The sequence below is a fragment of the Dipteris shenzhenensis genome, chromosome 27 (assembly GCF_047967505.1).
Source record: "Dipteris shenzhenensis isolate YYH24624 ecotype China chromosome 27, Dip_SZ_1.0, whole genome shotgun sequence".
Lineage (NCBI taxonomy): Eukaryota > Viridiplantae > Streptophyta > Polypodiopsida > Gleicheniales > Dipteridaceae > Dipteris > Dipteris shenzhenensis.
In genome coordinates, this window is record NC_141622.1 from 18,036,333 (window position 1) to 18,043,397 (window position 7,065).

The following is a 7,065-nucleotide window of genomic DNA, read 5'->3' on the forward strand; positions in this document are numbered from 1 at the left end:
GAGATTGTTCAAACCATTGCATTTTGACATTTGTAGGGAGATTGTTCAAACCATTGCATTTGTTAATTCATTTTGAACAGTTGGTGAGTGAGGATTTGACCCTTAGCCACAATATTTGGGGTTATTAGAGAGCTCACGATTGTACAAGAAATCACATGAGAAATATCAGAACATAAGAGAAGAATGTTTGAAAGGATAATACAAAGCAACAATACACAATTAAATCAGATGCAATCGTGTAAACATTTTCTCATGTGAGCTTTCTTTTACAATCACGTGCTCTGTTGTAGAGCATGAGATCGCGATGAGATCAGGACGTAGAGTTGAAAGCAGAGTAGACGTTGAAGTCTGCGGAGGTTCCGGAGGAGGGCGTGGCGGAGACAGAGAGAGCCCCTGTGATCGATAGCACCGTCACGCCATTCCGAACCAGCTCAGCGCTCTGTTGCCCGGCCGAGAACGCCATGCTCACGTTCTGTAACCCCGCTTGCAGATTGCTGAACGTCTGGGTTTGCCCCCCCGAGGTCAGAATCACATCCGCTGGCTCAAACAGTAGCACCGTCGCATACACCTTGTCTTCCAGCTCTCCCGAGTTGGGCACCGACGAGCCCACCTTGGTCTGCGTGTAGTAGAAGATGTATAACGCTTCCTTGCTTGTAGAATCAATCGTTGGTTGCTGGCCCGTCTTGTACCATGGAATGTAGTAGCGCCCCGCCAGATCCAGATAGGCCAAGTGAGTGAATCCCACATCGTTGTTTTCACCCGGATAGGCACCAATCGGAGTATTATCGGCAGACACAGAAACCACGTAAGTCCTTTCGGCCCAGTCGTTCCATGTCAAGATCTCTACAAAGTCAGGCTGTAAAGCAATGAGACTTTCCCAGTGTTGCCTCCATAACCCGTCCCCTGCGTAGTTTCCTCTGATCCCATCAGAACGGAAAAACCACGGGCTCACACTCGCCATGTACACCTTCCCTGCATTTCTGCAGGCTGCTAAATAATTGTTGTCGGCAGCCTCAGAGAGTTCCGTCTACATACGGCCAGGCGGAAGCATCCCAAGCAAGCAAGCCATTCAATATAGAATCGAACTGGTTGATAGTATTTGTAATGTCTGCTGCCGGAACGTTTGCAACCAAGAAGCAGGGCACGAAGAAAATGTTGCCTCCGGCAGGGGCTAGCACGCCGTCACGCCAAGTGCTGAGAGGATCAGTGTAGGGTGAAAACGTTATCAAACTTCCATTGAAATTGGAGAGGAATTGCTTGCCTTGGTACGTCAATTGGCTGGAATAGTTTGCATAGCGGGTGAGCATGGTCACCAAATTGTCAAGACTGAGGAAGTTACCATTTGACCAGTCGTAAGCGTTGTAGTCTGGAGAGAAGAAGATCTTGAAGTTGAGATTTGCGGCAGCTTGGTAGAGATTATCCGCTCGGGCTTGGAGGGTAGGATTCCAGATGGGCGTATCGAGGGCAAAGCCATCGATACCATACTGTTGCGCGAGCTGAATCTCTTTGGTGAAGCCTGCGACATCATCACTGTAGAGGTAGGAGTAGAGCAAGTAGTGGGCGAAAACCATACGTGATTGGGCAAAGGAGCGAGGAACGTAGGAGAAGAGGGAAAGCAGGATGAAGAGGATAGCCACACCATTACGAAACAACAAAGCCATGATTTTCAGAACAGAAGTGACATTCCGGTACTTCGTGCTCATTTTATAGGGAAGCCAAGTGACCTTATAAAATGTGTTTCATTTCTACCGTTTTTGCTCGGTCAATCCCATGTGTATTCTATGTGAACGTAGGACAAACGGTTCACGTCTTTCAACGGATATATCCGTGTCATTCCCACCGTTACTTCTTCGTCAATCCCTATTTCGACGTACGACAAACATCTCACGTCTTACACTTTCAAACATGCCCAACAACCCTTGAACATACTATTCTTTTGAAAACCCTTGACCCTTCTTTTGAAAAAACGAGCTTCTTCAATGATTTGCTACTCACTAGTCATTTGATATTTTTCAATTCAAAGTTTCTAGAGTTTTTGGCCCTACAAAAAGGTCCCTTGGATGTGTTGCTTGTGGATGTGCTCATTAGTCCACAGTGGAGAAGATGTTGTTGCTTGTGGATGTGTTCTTTAGTCTAGACTCAAGAAGATATTGAAAAGCTAGCTCAGAAAGTCAAGCCTACTTTGCTTAAGTTAGTTTAGAGATATTTAATGTTGGTTTAGTGTTGTGTTAGTGATTTATTAGAGTCAAAATTTTGGGGGGTTAGGGTTAGTTTATGTAAATTTTTTGGGGGTTAGGGTTAGTTTATGCAACTTTTCTTTAAGCATTTTGTCTTCTTCTTCTCTCAATTGGCAGCTCCTCTCTTTGCTACTTCTCTTGGATGGCTATCTCTACCTTACCTTATCCTTCTCCTTGCCTCATTGGATTCTCCTCTCTGCTACCTTCTCTCTCCTAGTCGTGGACTTGCACCCAGCTTGCAAGTCTTCAATGATGAGAATTCATCATTTTGTGGTCAAATGGCAGTTTTTTGTCGTCATCTACCACAAAAACATTTATACATTGTTATTTGTTCGATCGATCTCTAATTTGTGATGGCTCGACAGATTCTCTAGTTTTCATTAATATTTGGAAGGTCTTTCAAGATGGCAATCATGTCTGTCTATTGATTATTTTATAAGGATGGACTATAGTGTTAAGTTGTTAAGTAATGCTTTTATCGTTTGATTTCTTAGTGCTGGCTCAGTATTGACTTGTTAGAGACAATACTTTTGGAATGGTTTGGGGGATCGATTTCAAAACTTGTGTGAGTTTCTTCTATTTCAACACATATTTCATTAATTTTGGAGTCATATGTCTAGTTTTGGACTAATCCTAAAAATCCTTCCCAAATGGAAAGTCTACTTTATGAACATATTATTCGAGAATCAAAAGTTTACTCTAATGTCTATCTTTGGACTAATCCTAAAAATCCTTCCCAAATGAAAAGTTTACATTTTGAAATGATCCTTTCCAAATCAAAATGGTATTTTATGCACTATATACATAAAAATTTTATTTACTCACATAATCCTTTTGAACTGAAATTGAAAAAATATCACTCGCATCTTACTCTAGGATACATTTTTATTTTAAAGAATTTTCCTTTAAAATCTTAACTTTTTCTTAACTTATTAACAATTTAAATTAATAAAAATAAATATATATGTATGTATGTAAAATCTTCAAGATATCGTGACAGTATTGATAAACACCTTTTGAGAGTTTCAAAACTCTAACCTTTTGGAAGATATGGCATCAAAGGATGCTGCACATGCACGCATAGCACAAACATGCCTTTGGTTCATCAATGGAAGGCCATGGTACATATGATGAGACGAGTGCATTTTGCCCACATTGCATATCCATGGACGTCCACTGGTACATATGGGGGGATGGGTGTACTTCACTTTACCACGTGGCACGAAAATGCCCCGTAGGGCTTTTAGTTCATTCTTGTCGGTGTGGTATTCATGGTCCAACTACTGACGGAGAGGAGGGAGGGGAAAGAGAGAGAAAGGGAGGGGGGTAAGAGAGGGAGGGAAAGGAAGGGGAAAAGGAAGGGGAAAGAGAAGGGGAGAGGGAAGGGAAGGGGGGGGGGGAGAGAGAGAGAGAGAGAGAGAGAGAGAGAGAGAGAGAGAGAGAGAGAGAGAGAGAGAGAGGAGAAGGGAAGGGCAGGGGGAAGAGAAGGGCAGGGGAGGGGTAGGAGAAGGAAGGGAGAAGAGAAGCAAAGGGGAGGGTGAAGGTGGAAGGGGAGAAAAGGGGGAGAGGAGGAAGGGAAGGGGAGGGGAGGGGTGAGGAAGAGAGATGGGGAGGAGAGGGTAACTAAAGGGGGAGCTGAGGAAGGAAGAGGGGAGGGGAGGGGGGGGGAGGAGGGGTGTGTGGCCATGCCTGCACCTATGAGCAGGGAGAGGAGGGTAGAGAAAGAGGGGGGTGAGAGAGAGGGGAAAGGGGAGAGGGGAAGGAGGCCATAGCCATAGCAATGGCCCCATAGTACCCTCTTCCCTTAAGCCATTCCCAATATGCCATCTCGCATGGCCGCAGCCGTGCAATATTTTTTTTTGCAGAGGTGCATGCCTGCGGTCATGGGATTTTGTGTTTTGAAGGGTAAGGGAGAGAAAAATGAGGAAAACAAGGGGAAGGAGAAGAAGAAGGAGAAGAGAGAAGAAGAGACAGGGAGAGAGGAGAAAAAGAAGAGGGAAGAGAGAGAGAGATGGGAAAGATGAAGAAGAGGGAAGAGAGAGGGAGAGGGTGTTGGGGTAAGTATGATCAAGGGCTTGCTCTATGGTGCATATGTGCATCTAGGGGAGTCACATGTGTGTTTGTGTGTGTGTTGTAAAGGCACATCAAGTGCTATGATGTGTCTAGTGTGTGACCTAAGTGATGATGTAAGACAAAGGGAATCCTACTGATGTAGGGATTGATTCCCACTGATGTAGGGACTGATTGCCACTATGTAGGGAAGGTATTACCTTCTCCCCTTTTCTATAAGAGAGAGTCCTCTCTCTCACAATCATAATAGAGATTTCATTGTGCTCTCACACCTCTTTCAAGATGCATCTATTCTATCCTATGGGATTCTACAAATGGTATCAAAGCTTTAGGTTCTAGATCTAGCCTAGCCTATGTTGGTAAACTGAAAGGAAAGAGTAGAGTGGACACAAATTCAGAATACTTGCATTATAGAATGAAGAAGAGTGAGGTCCTTATGTAGGCACCTCTTACATGCTCACTGACATCACTCATGACTTCAGAGCTCCACAATCATCTCCTCAATCTGCTCCTAAATTCTCTCAATCATCCTATGTGGCTTTCCACCACCTAACTGTGCTTATGGGCACCTAACTGTGCCTCTAGCACTCACACATAGAAACCAAGGTGTGCCTGAGGCATACACCTTGAGGTATCCCAACAAACCCCCCCTCAAGTGAATGCCTCAGACTATGTCAAGGATACAGCTAGCACAAGGTGTCTCATGCCATCTCATGGTGGTCATGGATCTATCAATGGCTAGGATCTCAAGCTAGCAAGGGTTCCCATGGGTGTAAGGTAAACAAAAAGGGATACAAAAAGACCTTCCAATGGTTATCTCCCCTGCATGTACATGCACACAATGTCTGCAGGAGGTACCATGGAGCAAAACACATACACATGGCCTACATCATAAGGTGACCAGAGGTGTTTACAAAACACACAAAACACAATAGTTTATTTCATTCATTTTGGAGGACTATCCAGGCTGAGTACCTTGACTCAACATCAAAAGAGAGATCTGGAGCATACATAGAGATGATTTAAAATGCATAATCTTCAAAGGATGCCTCATCTTGTGGAGGCACATCAACTGAAAGTAGATTGGCATTTTCTGTCTTTGCTTTGGCTCTGCAAAACTTCTCATGATGATTGTTTTTGCCACAGTGTTTGCATGGATTGATTTTGAAGCAGTCCTTTAAAAGGTGATTTGTCTTTCCACAATGATTGTAAGGTGTAAACTTGCCCTTCTGGATTTTTATAGCATAAGCTGTGTCATTGCCTTTCTTGAGCTCCATGTGCCTTTCTTCTTCTTGGAGAGCAGAGATAATACCTTCAAGATTAGGATTAGGAAGATTTTTCAAAGTGGTAACAATATGATCATAATCTTCAGGCATACTCTTAAGCAACACTGCCATATCTGTAGTGATAGGAGAGTTGATAGAAGCAAGTTGAGTCATAAGACTCCGCATGTAATTGACATGGGTTGCCAAAGGAGTGCCACTAACCATCTTCAATTCAAAGAAAGACATTTTAAGTGGTAATTTAGAGATGTGAGAGCTAGCACCAAAAATCATGTCAAGCTTTTGCCAAGCTTCTGAAGGAGACTCTAAGTCAGAGATGTGATGAATATAATCATCTCCTAAAGCAAGAGCAATGATACCATATGCTTTCTCCTCTCTAGTGGGATCCCTTGCCGAGCGTGTCGAAGCTGAGGATTCTCCAGCATTGGAGGCTATAGAAGAAGAAGTTGAAGTCGGTTTGACAAGTCCCCAGAGGTTTTCCCTCATCAATGCAAATTTCACCTTCATCTACCATGTGTGGAAGCCCTTTCCATTGAACTTATCTATATTCAATATGGTAGCCATGAGAGGGTCTAACCCAGGTATTGGGCAATGTCTTCTCTCTTACAAGGCTAGAATAACAACTGAAAGGCTTCCAAAAATAAGCATTTAATGTAGCAAAGTCTAGTGACCAAAATTCTCCTTTGATTGGTGGAGCGCTATTTTCCTTTTGGGATAAAAGGCCCCAAAATGAGCTCTGATTTTTTCTAATGGATTACATATGGATGTAAAGAATGCCTTCTTGCATGGTGATTTGCAAGAAGAGGTCTTTATGGAGTAGCCAGCAGGTTATGTTCATGCTATTCATCCTGAGTTTGTTTGCAGGTTGAAGAAAGCCTTGTATGGCTTGAAGCAAGCACCTAGAGCATGGTCTGACAAGATAGGACAGTATCTTGTCACTATTGGCTTTTAGATTTCCAAGGCAGATTTCTCACTCTATGTGAGAAAAACAGAGAAAGGGATTATGCTGCTGGTCATTTATGTTGATGATTTGATCATCACAGGTGATAGTGATGAAGATATCCTTCATGTGAAAATGCTATTGAGGCAGAAGTTTGAGATGAAGGATTTGGGAGAGCTGCGTTATTTCTTGGGCATTGAGGTGATTAGATCACCAAGTGGGATACAGCTCTTGCAGAGGCAGTATGGATTGGACATGCTGTCCAAATATGGGATGACAGGCTGTAAGCCTATTTCAGTTCCTTTGGAGCAGAATGTGAAGCTGAGCACAGATGCAAGTGAGCTTTTGGAAGACCCTACTATGTATAGACGCATAGTAGGAAGTTTGATTTATATGACTATTACCAGGCCAGATCTAAGCTATGCTGTTGGATTGGTAAGTCAATTTATGCAGGCTCCAAGGAAACCGCATTTGGATGCGGCTAGATGCATACTCAGGTATGTGAAGTCCACATTGCAGTATGGACTATTTTATG

General features: G+C 43.3%; 1 pseudogene; it reads right to left on the minus strand.

Moving 5' to 3' along the window:
• Positions 1-244: 244 nt before the first annotated feature.
• LOC147883968 (glucan endo-1,3-alpha-glucosidase agn1-like) lies at positions 245-1,692 on the minus strand (annotated as a pseudogene).
• Positions 1,693-7,065: the final 5,373 nt, after the last annotated feature.